This window comes from Phalacrocorax carbo, chromosome 1, assembly GCF_963921805.1.
Source record: "Phalacrocorax carbo chromosome 1, bPhaCar2.1, whole genome shotgun sequence".
NCBI lineage: Eukaryota > Metazoa > Chordata > Aves > Suliformes > Phalacrocoracidae > Phalacrocorax > Phalacrocorax carbo.
Genome location: NC_087513.1, coordinates 17,402,637 through 17,422,037, shown reverse-complemented (window position 1 = coordinate 17,422,037; position 19,401 = coordinate 17,402,637).

Below are 19,401 nucleotides of genomic sequence, written 5' to 3'. Positions count from 1 at the left end.
CTAAATTGTCAGCAAGAGGTTTCTGTTTTGGGTTTTGGTTTTTTTTTTTTTTTGCTACTGAGATCCAATTATTTGAACAAAGCTTAGTCTCCCTCCCCATGCTCTCAATGTTTTGCTTTTTCTCCCCCCTCATTGCTTCTGCACTGCTACATCTCAAAAACCAGCTTCTAGCATTCCCCACAGACTTTATTATCCTAAAAGGAGGGAAAATAAACATTTTAGCTTATATATTTGATATGTGCAGATAAATCTGTGAACTTATTTGAAGTTTCCAGCAAAAATAAAATGCTTAGGATGGGTAATGATCAATTGAAGACAGTAATCTTACAATATTAAGCTAGAAATCTGAATTTACAGCCTCCCTTTCTGTAAACACAATTACTGAGATATGCAGGTTGATTTTATTAGCTTCCAAAAACCCCAAGGCAGATGAAAACAAAAGGTAAGTGCCATAAATTAGTCTAGGATTTTTTTCATTTAAAATGACATAAAAGCCCAAGGAGGACCCAGCAACTACTGATAAACTCAACTGTACTTAGAAAATTTTATAATACTCTTGCTAGTTGCTCTGTCAAAATACATTTCAAGTTGCCAGAAAAGACAGCCATTAAGCCATTAAGCCAAAAGACACGTACTCTGCTGTGTCTTCATGTGCTGAAGACCAAAGGAAAAGGTTTCCTAAGTTTTCCTTGAAAAGAAAGAGCTTCAATAGCAGCACTGCAGAGAAATCAGAGGAGCACATTGAACTGATGCTTTTGCTTATGAATTCTTCTCTCTCCAGCCTAGCCCTGTGCTAAAATTATGCCATTTATTTTCACTGCCAACTCAACCATGGACAGGACACCTCATACACAGTCTGTCTGTCTGCAGTGAGGCATGGTTTTACTGTGCTTTCATGCATAGCATTTCAACACTGCCTTACCACAGGCTGCTAGATGCGGCTGTGGTGCCAGCTCAAGTGTTTGCATTTCTCTGTCTGTCTCTGTCAATTCTCCTGGAGCTCTCCCACAGCAGATTGGAGAAGGGAGACTGTTGCCTGCACCTTTTCATGGTCAGTGGCTGGTTGGACCTCAGGGCAGGTTGCATTCTTTGCGGTGTCTGACATCCCATCAGCCTTTCCAGCCCACCTACACGTACATGAAACACAGCACCATCTGAACTGGCCTTTTGCACTTCAGGATATGACCCCTTCCAAAAATGCAACCATTTCCTGCTTGAGAGCCAGGCAATGCCATCGGTACCATTAGTACCTCTAGTTAACGAAGGATGCCAGAGCTGTGCGTCTGCCACCATGAGATGCCCAGGCATATCACAGAATGACAGCATCATAGAATTGTAGGGGTTGGAAGGGACCTCTGGAGATCATCTTGTCCAACCCACCTGCTTGAGCAGGCGCACCCAGAGCAGGGGGCACAGGAACGCATCCAGGCAGGTTTTGCATTTCTCCAGGGAAGGAGACTCCACAATCTTTCTGAGCTGCCTGTTCTGGTACAGTATTGATAAGATCCCCCCTCAGTCTTCTCTTCTCCAGGCTGAACAAACCCAAGTCTCTCAGCCTTTCCTCATAAGAGAGATGCTTCCATCCCCTGATCATCATAGCTCTCTGCTGGACTTGGTCAAGCAGTTCCCTGTCTTTCTTAAACTGGGGGGCCCAGAACTGGACACAGTACTCCAGATGCGGTCTCACTAGGGCAGAATAAAGGGGAAGGATAACCTTCCTTGACCTGCTGGCCACACTAATGCATCCCAGGATGGCCTTCTTGGCCACAAGGGCACATTGTTGGCTCATGGTCATCTTGCTGTCCACCAGCACTCCCAGGTCCTTCTCAACAGAGTCACTTTCCATCAGGTCAGCCCCCAACCTGTACTGGTGCATGGGGTTGTTCCTCCCCAGGTGCAGGAACCTACACTTGCATTTGTTGAATTTCATGAGGTTCCCCTCGGCCCAGCTCTCCAGCCTGTCCAGGTCTCATTGGATGGCAGCACAGCCTTCTGGTGTATCAGCCACTCCTCCCAGCTTGGTGTCATCAGCAAACTTGCTGAGGTTACACTCTATCCCATCATCCAGGTCATTGATGAATATATTAAACAGGACTGGACCCAGCACGGACCCCTGAGGAACACCACTAGTGACAGGCCTCCAACCAGACTCTGCCCCATTGATCACAACCCTCTGAGTTCTGTTATTGAGCCAGTTCTCAATCCACCTCACTGTCCACTCATCCAACCCACACTTCCTTAGCTTCTTCATGAGGATCCTATGGGAGACAGTGCTGAATGCCTTACTGAGATCAAGGTAGACAACATCCACTGCTCTCCCTTCATCGACCCGGCCAGTCACACCATCATAGAAGGCTATCAGGTTGGTCAAGCATGATCTTCCCTTGGTGAATCCATGTTGACTATTTCTGATAACCTTTTCCTCTACATGCCTGGAGATGACCTCCAGGATGAACTGCTCCATCACCTTTCCAGGGATGGAGGTGAGGCTGACTGGTCTATAGTTCCCCAGGTCATCCTTCTTGCCTTTCTTGAAGATTGGAGTGACATTTGATTTCCTCCAGTCTTCAGGCACCTTTCCTGTCCTCCATGAGCTTTCAAAGTTGCTGGAGAGTGGCTTGGCAAGACCATCAACCCGCTCCCTCAGCCCTTGCAGGTGCATCCCATTGGGGCCCATGGATTTGCGAGGATCCAGTTTGCCTAGGTGATCTCTACCCCAATACTCCTTAACGAAGGGGAATTCCTCCTTTCTCCAGATTTTTTCTTTCACCTCTGGGGACTGAGATGCCTGAGGGCCAGCCTTAGCAGTAAAGATTGAAGCAAAGAAGACAGTAAGTAATTTCACCTTCTCTGCATCCTGCGTTACCAGGGCCCCTTCCTTGTTCAGCAGTGGGCCCACTGTATCCCCAGTCTTCCTTTTGCTACTGATGTATTTAAAGAAGCTCTTCTTGTTATCCTTGACATCCCTCGCCAGATTTAATTCCAAGTGGGCCTTGGCCTTCCTTATTGCACCTCTGCATACCCTGACAACTTTCATATATACCTCCCAAGTGGCCAGTCCCTTTTCCCACATACTGTGAACCTCCTTCCATTTGAGTCTCTCTAGAAGCTCTTTGCTCATCCATACAACTCTCCTGGCTCCTCTGCCTGACTTCTTTCTCCTAGGGATGCACCAATCTTGAGCTCAGGGGAAGAGCTCCTTGAATACTGTCCAGCTCTCTTGGACCCCCCTGCCTTCCAGAGCCCTGGCCCATGGGATTCCTCCGAGCAGGTCTTTGAAGAGGCCAAAGTTGGCTCTCTTGAAGCCCAGGGTTGTAATCCCTCTGTTGCCCTGCTTAGAAGCAGTATCCTGAACTCGACCATCTCATGGTTGCTGCAGCCAAGGCTACCCCCAAATCTCACATCCTCAACCAGCCCTTCCTTGTTTGCTAGTATAAAGTGGAACAGCACATCTTGCCTCATTGGATCCTCCACCATCTGCATCAAAAAGTTATCCCTGATGCTCTACAGGAACCTTCTGGATTGTGCATAGCTTGCTGTGTTGCGTTTCCAGCAAATATCAGGGTGGTTGAAGTCCCCCACGAGAACCAGGGCCTGCGACTGTAAGGCTACTTCCAGCTGTCTGTAGAAGGCTTCATCAACTACCTCTTCTTGATTAGGTGGCCCGTAGCGAACACCCACAACAGCGTCACCCATATTTGGCTGTCCCTTAATTTTTGCCCACAAGCTTGTTCCTCCTCCACTCCAAGGCAGAGCTCGATGCATTCCAGTTGCCCCCTGACATAAAGAGCAACTCCCCCACCTCACCTCGCTGGCCTGTCTTTCCTAAAAAGCCTGTAGCCATCCATGACAGCATTCCAGTCATGTGAGCTATCCCACCATGTCTCTGTTATTGCAATGAGATTGTGGCCCTGCGACCACACACAGATCTCTAGTTCCTCCTGTTTATTCCCCATGCTGTGTGCGTTGGTGTGCAGGCATTTCATTGAGTTACTTGAGCACACAGGTTTCCCTGGAGGGGTGCATGAGGATCCACTGTAGCCATGCACACCCTTGAGCTCCTGCTGCACCTCCCTTTATGGACCAGAGCAGTGCTAGTGACTGCATCAAATTAGCGATGCCAGAAAGTCATATTTAGTTAGAGAAGCATCTGGTAATTCACTAAAAAACATTAATGCACACGAAAAATCATTGTTTACCACTGCAAACCCTTCTGTGGGTCTGCATTCTTGCTATGCACTGGCAGTTCCTACATGAGCCTGGAAATAATTTGTGGGGTTATTTTTGGTAATGTCCCGTTGTCTTATTATGCCAAGATTAAATGGGATAACAGATGCAGTAATTAAAAATGAAAAAGTGACAGTTATTTTTGGCTCAAATGGTTTCTATTAACTGACATGGTAGATGGGTTTTTAAAGCCAAAAATATATGCAATAGCAGTTAGAATAACTGTTATTTCCCTGCTGTTTATGAAAGGCTTATGAATCATGACCTACACCCAGCCAATTGCATACCTTTATTTCAGATGCTATTTAAATTACATTTAATTTAAATGAAGTGTTTGAACTAAGGAAATATCTGAGGTTTTTTTCAGGCTTTGTCTGACGTCAAAAACCAGAGGACTCTGTATCTTGATTTCCAGAACAACATATAAGACTAATTAATAAACCCAAATAAACAGGAGACATACACCATGCTGACCTGTACAAAGTCCACGTTGAATGATTTTGCATGTTTAAAGGCAAATGAAATATGTGTAGATATGTCATTTGCTTACTTTGTTTCTAAAGCATGCACTCATTTTGACACCTTAGTTACTGTCCAAAAAATTGCATCAGAGAAACAACCCATGAAGAACAGGTAGAAGAACTAACTAAGAAACACAGAAAGCAAGAAATAATGATGCCTAGCACTCCTCATATTAAAAAAAAATTTACAGTCAGGGTGGTGTCTAATACTAGTTAGCCCTGTGACATTTCTCATATTGTATATTGGGATCTGATCACAGTCCTTTGAGTAAATTAGATTCTTGGAGATTTTCAGAGATAAGCACACTGTCAGTACTCAACATACAATAAGTAACAAAATCTGCTGTTTCTTTCAGTGCACAGAGCTGCTTTGTCTGTTTCTTTGTGTATGATCTAACAGAACCTGAAAGACGTTCAGGCATTTTGGTAGATCGTGTGCTTGCCAGTTGGGTATCCTACAGTCTGCTTTACCAGTGCTCACTCAGATGCTTACCTACCCACAACAGCAACAACATTGTGTATGGGTGCATATGTATATACAATATTTGTAATTAAGTACCTGTCTATATATGCACACATATCTAGTTAATCATTTTACAACTTTAACAGGAATTGCAAACTTAAAAACTATTTAAAACCTTAACATTTTAAACTTAATAACTTAAATATCACAGAACCGTAGAATGGTAGGGGTTAGAAGGGACCAACACCTAGACTTAGAATTTATAATATTTATAACTGTAGGACTAGGTCTATGCTGTTTAGGTTCCTGAACTTAGAGAATACCTTCCTTTGGAGGCTGGCAAAGACATAGGTACTTACTTGATAAGGACTGATTCACTTGAGAGTGAGTTGTGGTAGCAAACGAAATGCTTAGAATCGTCCTCTGCCTTTGATGCCATCTGAATGGCATCAGGAGACAAGCACTGACTCTCCATCGGCCACATTTCTTAACCTGCTTGTTCGCTCCCTGGCTCTGCTTTGGGCCACTCTGCCAGCTCTTCCCTGGACAACCTGGGCATGGTTGCTGGATAATTCCCTGCAGAAACAGCTTCCTGGTGGCAAAGTGAACAAGGCTGCAGCAGGTCTGATGGCCACTGCACTGCTCTCTTCTCCAGTACTATCTGTGTGGAATTTGAAACCTCAAATGCCGTGCATGTCTCATGGCATCCCCAGTGCATGCAATATGTATTGATGGTGCTGGGATATAGCAACATCAGTGTGGCAGGCAGCAGCACAACCCTCACATTATTTCAGAGCCTTTGAACTGAAAAAATACAACCATGAAAGAATAATGATGTTTTAGGTATACAGGTGCATGACACTGGGTCCAGCAGAGGCTCGGGGCTTGGAGTGATGTGGAGCTGATGTGGCACCAGGAGGACCTGGCCTGAAGCAAGTGAATTAGAGATCATCTGCATCACTTGGCTTCAGAGCCAGGAATCAGACCTGCTTTCATTTAGTAATACAGACATGCTCTTGCAGCTTGAATGGCGTAGGACGAATCCCACTTCTTGTCTCTAAATGTTATTGACAACCCTCACTCTTCCCAGCCCGACATTTACCAGTTAGGCTGAACCCATCCAGAAGAATCTACATACAGAGACTGATTGGGACTCACGTAATTTTAACTTACCTAAAATGACATTAAATTCATCAGGATTAGCCCCAGTACTAGTGAGGTCCAAATATGGCTCCTAGTTGGTAAAACAGGTAGGCATTGACAAATAACTTTAACTTTCACCTTTGGAAGAATGGACAGCCTCTAGTATATGGTGCTATTCCTGCACCCAGACAAATATGATGAGTCTTTAACCATCTCGTATGCTATAATAGCCCTTAGACCTCTCTCTGTTGCCTTATACCACCTTAAAAAGGTTGTGAAAATGTGTGGTGAAAACCACTTCAGAATTTATAGCTGCAATGTCAGAGTTAATTTGTATTCCCATAAGATCAGTACTGAGAATGTACTTGTTTTGCTTGTTAATATTATGTAGGAGAAACCTGTCTCTTCTTATCGACCCATAATTTCCAGAGCTTTGTATTAACATATATCAGTAGTAAATGCACCAAATTTGTTTTCATTTAAAATGAGAGCAAGAGAATTCAGTTCTGCTTGCTCCTAAATATAGCCCTAGAGAGAAAAAGAATGAAAAAAAAAAACCCTGTTAAGGCATATCCTACGACTAGGGACATGCCTTAGCTATAAGGACTCAGCCAAGGACTGTATATCTCTGAGCTCATTTACACTGACTGTGCATAAAGGAATCCTCACTGCAAGCCCTGGATAACTTATTAGCTTTAAAAAAAGGTAATCCTGATATCAATTTATCCCCTTCGTCTATAATGCCAGGTAATGTATTTTGGCAAGCATCACTTATAGCTAGAATTATTCTCCCCTGGGTAGCTGCAAACGACTCCTCTTCATCCAAATATGTCTTGCCTATATTCACAGAGAAGCACAGGCTATCTTCCAACTTTAATCAATATTACGATCAACACTGAATCAAATTTGCTTGGCATTTCAGACAATGAACTAACAGTCTTCCCAGCTCCAGCGAGACACCAAGGAGTTGCAGTAGATAGCTGAGAAGATCAGACTGTGCAGCCCCTCCCTGGAGCTGTTGGGGTCACTTTATCATGTGGTGGATGATGCCCATCTTGGCTGGCAGAGGACCAAGTGATGCAGGTGAGAGCCTTCCTGGTACCAACGTGTGGAGAGCTGCAGCACTACAGATTTCTCCTTGGGAAGAGGTGCAGGCAGGCAACAGAAATTTATTTCAGCCCCTTCGCAGCCTCTGCTGGCGGAGGTCTTCACAGAGGAAGCCCTTGATTCCCACCGTTATCCTCTGTTTTTGTGGCTCCGCTAGGGTAGAGATGCTGCTTCTGCTCCTGCGGTGGCTGCTTCTCCTGCCCACGCTTTGGCAGGGCTGCTTGACTTAATTTTAAATATCTATGGGACATTGGTCTAATGCCCATTATTTGGGAGGTGTTGTATGTGATGGGTATAAAAGGAAAGGCCAAGTTTTTTTGCAAGAGGCTGGCCTATAAAAAAGCAATCTTTGACTCTTTGTTGCTGGGAACACACATCTCGGGCTGTACTTCAGGCGTTTCCCTTGGAGTGACATTTCTGTGGTGCTTTTTGTTACTTTAAGTGAGGTTTATTCTTCAGAACCTGCAGAGAAGCTCTGCTAGATTAGCCTTGAGAAGTAAACAGTAAATGAGAATTTATTCTTGATAAACATTTGAAAATTTTATTTCTGGACTGAACACTTGTGACACAAGAACAAATGTTTGATACCTCCTTCAGGACTAATTGGAGAAGCCCAGTTAGAAAGTTTGCATAGAAATCAATCATTTCCAATTCTACATGAATGCTTACATAAATTCTGTGCTCTACAAAATCAGGGGACTAAGCACATTTGTTACCATTAGTCACACACATGGCACTCTGCAATATTATCTAGAGAAGCTGGAATGATTCTTTGTGCCAGAGCAATAGCTTCCAGCTCAAAATGCAGGTCACACACCACAGACTTTATTTATGGCCTTTTCCCCCCGCTTCCTCGCAAAGAGCAGGGCTGGATAGACAAAACATTAAAAAGAGGTATCAGAAGTCTCTAGGAGGCTCAGAAGAGCACCTAGTGTCTTTTATCCGGAAATCCTCTCATGCCTATGTTTCAGCATTTGAATGTTATTTTTTAAAAGTGTCTGAAGTCAAATTTTCAGGTCTAAATGGCTGAAGTAGGTTACTATACAGCTATACTAATAGCGTGCACTAAACAAGTACCAAAGTGTGTGCAGCAAAAGGGAGTAGAGAAGCGTTTAAGTGTCATATGGTGAAGGACTGTCTGGCATCTGACAGTTTTATCTCAACTATCCATCCCACGCTCTACAGCTCACCTTCAACACCTGCCTTACAGAGGGAAAAAAATGACCCTGAGAATTTAAACAAAATAGCTAGAGCTTGATTTTCTACTGTTTTGTATGCCTGGCAATGATTTATGGCTCTCTAGCAGGAGGGCAAAGTTGCTCTGAAATGTGACTTGCCTCAAGAAGAAGCATTTTTCACCAATTTTGTTTTCCTGGTGTAAAACGTAAATTATGTAAATGGCACGATCTGCAAGGCAAGCTCTCCTAGAAGACATGTCCTCGCTTTCTGCTGTTCTGTTCTAAACCCATTTCACAGTTTATTTTCCATCAAGTGCCATTGAGAAGAGCATAAGGGGAGGTGGCTTGTAGGCACTTCTCCATGCTCTGCTGGCTTGGTGGGAGGTAGCACCTCCAAGTTAAATCAAGGGCAGGACTGGTGAAGAAGATGGGCATCACAGGGAGCTGAACCACATTTGTGTGCCGTGGGCCACCCCCTGCTCCTGATGGGTATGCGGCGCTTTGCCAGGCACTCAGAGGTACATTTCAGCTGTTTGTGCCCCCTGAGAGCACAAATTATAATGATGTTTTTTGAAGATGTCTATTTCTCTAGACATTGCCTACATAGCTGTTCCTATAATTACAGATTTTTAATTATGTACTTAATGATGACACCTCCCTGTATGATCATAAATATATCTTTACATAATAGCACTTAAGCATTACATATTTACTAATCAAAAAGAGATTCTTACTGCAAGTGAAATATTACAAAATAATTATACCTTACCTTTAATTAAACCATAAATAATCTAAATAATTTTCCAAGAAAGCATATCAGAGCTCTGGTGAGGCACTTACCGTGGGTACCTGCTATGGTCTGCATCACATGCTTTACCATGCCAGTCTAAGAAATCCAAACTGTTAAGTTTTCATTACTACTGCCTCTGAAGTAACTGCAGGGCACTTAAAATAGATGTACAATTCATGAAAATGAATCATTAAAATGGATTGACTTGAATGGTGCCTGGCAGATGTTGTCACAAACACTGCTGAAATACTTAAACAGTTCTTCCAGCAAGCGATGATAGGACGCTAGGCAGCATAATTATCCCATAGCCAGGGAAGTAATGTGTTTTGTGGTAATTCAAGAAGGACTTCATAAGAAACCTTGTGGAGCTCTACTGCACAGTTACGATGCTGCTCCTTCCTCTGGACAGTTCTTGGGCAAGGCTACAGCATCCTACCCATAGTGGTCCCACACCTTGGCCCTGGAAATACTGGAAGTTGCAGGCAGAAGGATGTAGAGGTCCCGCCTGGATGCTGCGTTGCCAGCAGCTGATGCTGGGCTGGGCTGTGCTGTGCTCCCACCCTATGGCTCTGCATGCAGCCCTCCCTGCTCACTTTGCAGAGCAGGTTCATGGGGCTAATCTGCCCCTTCGGTGGGGTTAATTTTTAGCTGCACAAACCCGAGTGGGGCAGAGAAGGAGGAAATCCTGGACAACAGCAGTCAAGCACTGGGTTGGTATAAGCTGGCCGATGACCTGAAAATAAGGTTTTGAAACACATGGTATCTTTCTGTGTCATTCCTGCTGAAGAGCTGGATCAACCCCAAAAGTGCTTTGGGAAGTACTGTATTTGTGTGGTCTGCAATGGCTGGTTTGCATTGTCTCTTTGGGTGCAGACATTTTTGTTAAGGGGACTTGGTTGTAGCCAGGTCTCCAGGGTCTGCAAGTCTGATTGAACCCCATCTTGCGTGAGTTCATTTTGGTGTTTAAATACGGCAGGTCCACACCAGACTTTTCTTCATGTCACACGTGGTAGGTGCTCAGCCATCTTCCTGTGATCCAGGGAAAGCAGACAGCTGGGTAATTCCACTCACATGGTACAAAAAGTCTTTTTTCACTTCTCTGTTAATGTTTCCCCAAATAAGACTAGTGTATATGGGGGTGAATCTTTATTGGATGGAAAACATCTTGGTTTGAGTCTCATTTTAACTTCTGGAGGAAAAGAGGCTTATTGGTTTCTTCAGCAATTGAACAAACTATTCAGTCTCCTAGCTTATCTAGAATTTGAATAAGATCCATGCTAACTGCTGATGACTGCAAAGCACGTGACACTTAAGCATACTTTGACAGATTATTTTTTTCTGTAACTGAAAAGACTACACCCTTGTAGAGGAGTTTATCAGTTGTTTTAGCCTAGCTAATGAGCTTAGTTTTCTTTCTGTACCACTGAAATTATACAGAAGTGTCTGCCTGAAGGAGACACATTGATCAAATCTTGCTTCAGGCCCAAGCACCGAGGAGCTAACTCACTCCCACCTCGTAGGTGGAGGTTTCCTCACCAGCCGTGGGGTCTGCCTGGAGGCCGGGCTGTTTGCTGCTCTCAGTGCAGTTATCAGCACCTGGTGATCTATGGCAGGCTGGTCAGTTAGCCAGGGAAACAGTAAGTGGTTGGGTAATCTGAAACATTTTCCTCACAACATCCATGCATGATGGGGAGTAGACCTCCAAACTGACCGTCTGTCTTATGACAGATATCCTTCATGGCTGAACTCCACTGTGTTCATGTAACTTCAAAGATGCAACTATTCTTGTTATCAGATCAATCATTCCTTCTGCCTCTGGGTTGGTAAGCTTTCTGATGACTAGGAACTACTCCTCATTTGGCATTTTCTATTTCAGCATATTCAGAAACTAAATGACCCATTTTGCAGTATTTTACACTGTTAATTTTGTCCTCTTCATTTCTGGTGCACAAATGGTAACAGCTCGAGCAGTGAGGAGATTCTGCAGCCACAGACTCTCTACAGCACACCATCTCTAAGCAGTGCTATCAGCCCTTCACAAAGCCTTTGCACTTCGTTTTTCCTTCTGATGAAAGGTTTGTTCTGTTTCCTGGGTTATGAATCCTCACAGAGCCTGTGTCAGTAGCTCCCTAAAGTTTTCTCCTTTCTCAGAGTTATTGCTGCTGTGCTCTTTTTATGTAACACCACCCAAAAGTGATTTTTTTCTGCATGAGCACATAGTGATGTTTCTAATTCCTCTGAACCTGTGGCCCATCCTCCTCCTCCATGGTTTCACCAAATCCATCAGCATGGCATTGCTTTTGGAAAGCTATATGGTACCTGGCCTGGGAGCAGCTGTGTGAACTGCCCAAATGAGATAGGGCATTGGGCTCATTGCATGTGCACGTGGCCAATTGCCACGGCTGGTGGTGGGGTATCTCTCTGGTAAACCCACGTCCCCATGGTAAACCCACATCTAATGGGGCAGCCAAGACCTGTCATCAGTAAAGCAGCATTTGGTTTCTCTCTTAGCTATGGCATGTCTTTCCTGAAGCCCCATCTGAAAGTGAGAAGGAGAAACTGTGGCAGCCTGAGAGCATTTTTAGAAGAATAAGAAAACAGAAGACTGCAAAATGGCTTTTTCATCCTACTGCCAAGCACACATTAACCTCATTTAAAAAGGCAGGTGCTGCCTGTGTTGTATATGCTAATATGGTTTTGCCTTTTAACTGAGAGGCCTTCTTTCCTCTAAAGCTGGCAGTAGGCATGTCTGTTGAAGGATTGGTTGGTATCTTGAGCCTAAGAAACCCATCTATTTACATTAAAAGATTGAAAAGTTCCTCTCATTATCAGAGCTCTGTAACTGACTTCCCCAGAGAAAAAATGAATCAGAGAGCACTTGTATTTTCTTTAGCGTAACAAATAACGAAGATTTCAGGAGGCAGCTTTTATTCAGGAAAGGAGCCATATTTTTAATAATTTTAGGCAAGAAAAAGCATGAAAGTGATTGAGATTTCAAAGTCACTCTTGAAGGAATAACTAGCTCTTCAGAGAGCTGGAATACAAGATAGCACCCCAGGGGATATCCTGGTTTCAGAAGAACTGGTGTTGGTTGGTGTTAGAAAGCCATAAAATGTTGTTCCTGTGCCCTGTGTAAAGGCACATCAAGTTTTGCTCTCCAATTCAGTCCTCACTAATTACTATAAATTAGGTATACCACAATTTCCTTTCCACATGAGAGTGAATTTAAGATTCCTTACAATCTGATAAGAAACCTGACATCTCTGTTTTGAAATTGCCCCATAATTTGCTTCTGATGGTATTCCTCAGTACGTGAAAGCCCCAGCTCCAAACCCTTGCTCTCTCTTACCGAATACTTGCTGAAGAAGCGACTTCTCCCTCGCGAGAGCCACAGCACGCATGTGGTTCTGTTGGTGTTCAGCCACTAGCGCAAAGCGGAGCAAACCCCACCGCAGGAAGGTGAAGGAGTCGCACCAGTCAGCCCGGCAGAGACCACATATTAGCCAAGTCTGTAAACAGTTCAGAGCAGGAACTGCTGTTTCATGACTTGCATTGAGCCTAGAATATAATTACCGCTTAACAAATAACACTAATGATAACAATTGTACTCCTTCACTAATAACTTTATGCTTTCTTTACACTGAGTTGCACTATAGACCTTACCCTGGTTTTAAACTATGAATCCCGGTCATTACAACACACAGAGAGGAATTATATCCTCCTACATAGTCTATGCTGCAAACAGAGCGGCTGCCCGAGGTGCCTCAGTAACAGCATTGTGCAACGCACAAATGCCTTTAATCACTCCTGTGCTGCTCCCACAGTGTCTTGTTCATACTACTTAAAATAACTTCCCCAAATTATCAATCTTTGCATAAGAAATGATGTGTGTTTCAAAACACAATGAGGCACATCCTGCACAAACGTTCATCGGAAAGCTGAGGTGGGATGCAGGCGCGAGCCTCCGCAAGAGAGGCAATTCAGCGGAGAACTTGCATTTTCTTTAAACACTGCAATTAGACTAAAACATTGTCCTTGTAAATAAAAAAGATTTGCTGTGTGGCCACTGACGTGGGAATCTTTTGATCAAATATTTACGAGAGCGCTTTCTGAATGTGGCTAATTTTCAGAAGGCATGTTGAAGTTTTATAGGGGCACTAATTTAATCATGAATGATGAATGATTTTATTTTTGTGTTGGGCTTTGACAAGGCTGGGTGCACGTGGGGGGTGGCTCAGTGTGCCTGTGCGTGCCAAGGGCCACCTGAGTCACGCCTTTCAGAGAGCTGTTTCCCTCCAGCTGAGCACATCGTGTCACCTGTAACGGGGCTCTGAGCCCTTACGCCCACTTCGCAGCTGAAACCAAACACAGCCAAGCCTGCCAGTTATGAGAGGACTTCACAACTGGTGGCACAGCCTTTGGTTGGACCCTCATTAACCACCTCTACCTGCCCCTGGCCCAATCTCTCCAGAAAAAGACAAATCATGTTGAGGGAAAAAAAATTAAAAAAGCAGGGAGTGTGTTTCTGCAAGGCACCAGTTGTTCCATTTGTATTGCTGGGTTGTCCTCACACCCACCAAACCACCTCAGCTGTGATGGGAACTGTGGTGGTGGGAGTTTGCAGGGACAGTCTGAGGTGCAGGAGCAGCACAGCCGATGCTGACACCCCACACTGCTCCTACGCTTTCATTGCTGTGCTGCAAAAGATCTGCTTCTCCAGCCTGGTCTAAAAGATCAGGCAAGTAGAAAAAATTGTCTTTTTAAATTGCAAGAGAGAGAGTGATGTGGGGTGATGTGCATAACAAGCCATTTAGAAGATGGTACAGAGGACCCAAATTCTTCTGATCAAATGACGCCTACATGGAAAATTCAAGCATGTCGTATTTCTCTATCCAAAGAACAATGACAGCTTCATCATGATCCGAAGTGAGTGGCTAGACCTCAACAAGAGCCCATCCCCCAAACCCAAGCCCCAGGGCCACCTGTGCTGCACTGCTACATGGCAGTGTGGGCACAGAGGTAGCAAAACCCCATCCTTCCCTTTCCTTCTACTCCCTTCACCAGTCAGAGCGTTATTTTGGCAGCAGCTGTGTTAACTGGGAGATACAAACAGGCATCAGCATTGCCTAGGGTGTATTGAAGCTGGTCTCCATCCCACCCTGCCTTGCTCAGGGTCAGCCACCATGGCGTGGGGTGCAAAGCAGAGTTGCTCCCCAAGGGCTGTGCAGGATGGCATCCTACAGGCATGGGGGACATCCTGCTCAGATCACCAGTGCTGGCCACTGGGACCAGTTACACTGTGGAAAAGCATGAAACACCAGTATGGTTGTGGAAAGGGAAGGGGAAAAATGCACTTCATTGGCTTTGGAGTCATGGTTTTGCTGCACAGATGAGTGGTGGCCCTTTCGCATGCAGAGTTTTCAGCGCTGCCTCAGTTGCGCTGGGAACACAAATATTTTGCTGTTGTGCCAGCGCCAAATCGGTTACAGCATACAGCAGCTCTGCTCCTGTATTTTGACCAAAGAGACACCACTTGACATCAGCATAAATTAACTCATTCACCCAAATGCATAATTAGGATCTTCAGAAATTATTACCATGATATTAAGATATGTGTTTAAAGCTTTGCAATTAATTAATATGCACAGATTAATATAAAACCCAGACTCGGTCTTAGGTACTGGGAAAGTTTCTGATGTAATAAAGCTAAAAGCACAGTGGCAGGGACATATTACCTCGCCAGATGGTACAGTTTGTTAAAACAAACCAACGCATTTCTAAAAGAGTGCCCTAATCTCTACTTGAAACAAATTTTAATTTAAAATGGAGGGACGTTTGCATAAAAAGTGTTCAGAGAACAAATATTTCTGAAGTTCACTGTTAGACAAGGGCAGTTCTGGTTTAAAGCAATAGATGGTAGGAAAATATAAGCTAATTAAAATAATTTTCAGCGCTGGAATTTCAAGCATAACATTGTCTGTGTGAGGGAATCAGATCATTATAGAAAGCTTTTCTCTGGCAGGTGATAGCCAGTACAGTCTGCACTCAAGAGAACTCAGCAAAACTCGGATACAGGGTTGTGTAAATAACAATTAATCTGATGGGAAACCAAACATTTCTTTTTGGAGGACTGAATCCTTTAAGAGTTTTTTGAAACCTTAGGTCCCTTGGAATTGTAATGCCGTTCTGTAATGGAACTCAGAATATGCTGGAACAAAAAAAATTTGAAAAGAAACAAAACTGTTAATTTTTAAGGTTTTAGTCTGATTAAGCCAATTTCTGTCTGAAAAGAAAAAGAATGAGCATGTCTTGATGAATTAATGATTTGATGTAAAAAATGTTCCTGGATCTCTGGATGTCATGGAAGTAGGCGACAAATTCAAAGGTGGACATGGGCAGTTTGTCTGATTCACACCTGTGGTGTTAAATCTAATTCCTTGGGTGTTTTTCTTTCTTTTTCTACTCTGAGATGAGATTAAATTGATGTGAATGCCTAAATCTTTGTCACTGTAAGACCTAGGGAGGATGGCCAGGCACCAGGATCACGCTCTGAGGCTCTCCATACCTCTGCCGGGAGGCACGGCTGCCTGCTCTGCCTGCACAGGGCTCCTTGAGGCTAATAGCACCTGCTCAGCTGGGGCTGAAACCCCATTCCTGCAGCATCTCCCACAGCCTTTCCAGGTGGTTCTCCAACAGAGAAATGGAAAACACGACAATGTCTTTTCTTCCAAAAAGGGAGCAGAAGGTTGTTGTGATGCTGTTGGCCAACAATGTGGTAGACATGGGAGAAGGTCTGGTTTCCAGCCTGCCTGGGGCTTGCTGGAGTGTCAGTTCAGCTCCAATCTTTTGGCTTAGAATGTGTGCCAAATTTGCCTCTGACCTGTCCTCCCTCTGTTCTCCTACAAAAGGTAAGAAACTCTCTCTTGCCTCATCTTTTTTTATTTCTTTCTGCCATTTCCCCTGTCTGGTCTCCCTCTCTCTATCCTTCTGCTGCCCAGCCCTTCAGGCAAGAGCAGTCTTTTGACTGTTTCTACCATGACTAGTATGGTGCCACTCTGATTTTCATGGGAAACCATTAGCATCTTCATATTACAGGAAAGAAAGAAGAGTAAGTGTTTTCTACCTTGTTGCTGAGAGGCAAACCACATGAGACACACAGCTAAAAGACATTTAAATGCAGAGGCCTTTTTCTCTGCATGTGAATTGAGATATTTTTATACTCTTCACAAAGAAATGATGCACAGCAGGGTAATTCAGAGAGCCGATGTTAGGCTCCCTATGCCTTCCTTATGGAAAGACACAGCTCCAAAGGGAAAACTGTAGTGACTGGGAGGATTCAGAAGAGCTTGACTGATCTGTACATCCAGCAATAGGGCATGCAATGGGAAAAGGTTAGGGGTAAAACTTTAACCTCATTGACACAGGTCTCGCCAGGAGAGAGCAGACCTGAGCTTTGCTCTTGATTCCTCAGATAGTTCCTGACATTTTTTGAAATGTGAAATATAAAATACATGAACAGTCTTGATGGCTGGGGCCAGAAACAATGAGAATTTCAGAGATAAACAGTATTTTACAGATGAGCAAGGTGTTGCCACTTACTGAATAACACAAGTAGCTTTTTACTGCAGCTCACGTCTAGGACCCCCTCTGTACCCAGCATCTTGGCTGTACAGCACCCACCTTTGTTTTAATTTTTTGATAGCTCCTACATATTTTTTACATTTTTTCTTAAATATTCAATACAGGATTCAGAATCAGCATGTCCATATGCTGACCACACTCTGCTTTCTTGAGAAGTTATGCTCAGGGAGCGTTATTTTTTGGCCCGGACAACCAGCAGCTCTCCCAAACATCTGAAGTTCCTAGGTCTCATACAACTCATCTATTTTGAAAGGCAGTGAAAGAAAAAGGAAAGCCTAAATCAAAGCAAGTACAAAAAGGTGGGTGCAAAGGTGCAAATCAGTTATCACCTGAACCCCCCTCTGCTCATGTCAGCAGTACAAGATGTACCTGTTCAAATAAAACATGGGCAAGTGTTCACAGTCTGGTGTTCCCAATAAATTCACTTGCCCATCTTCTCAATAGCTCTTAGGAACATCATGAGGAAAAAAACCCCCACATATTAAGTGCTCTTTAAAATCAGCTAGAGTTTTAAAAACACTTCCTTCCCTCTCTTTTTCTATATTTTCTACACACGAAAAACCAAGACACAAAAAAATCGGAAGAAAAATCACCAAAAATGTGATATAAGGCAATAAATGTATTTGGGAGCTCAGAATTATTCCAGAGAGCTGCTTTTCACTCCTATCAAATGCATTATGTATAAGTGTTAAGCCAATGCTTTTTGCCAACACTGTGTTAAGCTAAAAAGCTGTCTGCTATCCCTTTTAGCTGGATGCCAGGTAAACAAATAACTCAGTGGCTTAAGCAAAGTAAGTAAATAGTGTTTGTGGGCAGGTGTTTTTGTTCAGCATGTGGTATATAAACGTTTATTAATGCTGTTAACTTTGAAAAACATTGAAGTAAAGGAAGAGATTATAGCAAACGTACAGATTAAAACAGAAACATTTGTCAAAAACAAATGTGCATAAAAGCAAATAGCGAACAACTAGATGAGTTTGCTGAAGCCAAATGCTCCCATTTAGTAAATGAAATGCTTCATTAATCCTTCCTGACAGAAGTAATGCTTGGAATGGAGAAGAGAACCGAGAGAGAACACTTAGCTAAGTCACGTCCCACGGGTCTTCCCCGGCAGCCTGGGGAGGAACTGCAGCCGCTCCCCGCTGCATCTGGGCAGGGAGGGGTGTTACGGAGGCAGCCCCCGCTGCTCCCTCTCCTCGAACTTCCGTCTGCTGTGAAAATGTTTGGGGCTGATATCAGAGCAACTGGAGGACCTATCAGTGTGTGGGTTGCCTTGATCAATGGCCTTGATCAAGCATCTTAGAGATGCTCCTGGTCCCTCTATGCTGTGCACTGGCTGTAGCACAGCTGCCAAAATGTGACATGAGAGGGTTGTCCCCATGCTGTGTCCTACACTGACAGTAAGACACCCACTTACCACTGTGGCACTTCTGCTTTGAGGGCTACCCAGAAACAAAACACATGGTGGTGGCAAATCCCGTTAATTCAAGTGAGCCAGCCAGCTTTGGGTACATTTCTGAAGGAGCATTCAGAGCTCTGTGATTACCCGTGTGCCTCAGCTTTACCTTAAAACAATACATTTCTGTTTCTCAGGAATGGGAAGAAAAGCTTGGAATTAGGTCTTCAGTCTCCCAAGTGAGTTGCTTAGGTCTTGAGACATGGATTGCCAATGCAATTGGATTCGTCTTCTCTGAGATCTAAGCAGGATAGAGGTTACAGGCACAGGGCAGTGCCTTTGTCTGAAGGTTCGTCTCATGGCATGATCCTCAGCTGTAGCATTCTCTCGTGTTTGCTGTCCGTGTCCAGCTCTGTAGCAGTGCTTAGGAGCAACACCCTCCCCTTACATTAACAAACAACTTTACACAGCAGTGACTTGGCTTCAGTAACTCAGGCGTCTTGGCTTGCCTGTAGCAATGCAACATCGCTGCTGCGAGGCCTAAAGCACTCCCTGCACTCCATGTGGCACAGAAGGCATGGCATGTCTTGCCACCTTCATCCCTGAAATGCCCTCCCATGGAATTGCTCATCAGCCTCTGATGAGCAGTCTCTGTGCCTCAGACTGCTCCATGAAGAGGCCCACGTACCCACCAGATGAGCTAGAGGACCAAGGTGAAGACCACAGACAGTGACCCTGCTCAACTGAGGCAGTCCATGGCACCAATGAAAGACCTCGGCTGTGTGGCAAACTATAAAGAGGGTTTGCCTAGCAGTAAGGGCAGTCACAGACCTCAGTAAGGTGGTCTATGAAGTCTTCCTTACCAACAGTTGGTGTCCTGGAGCCAAGGTCCCACCATCTGAACAGGGATGAAATCCTCCTGCAGATCCTCCCTA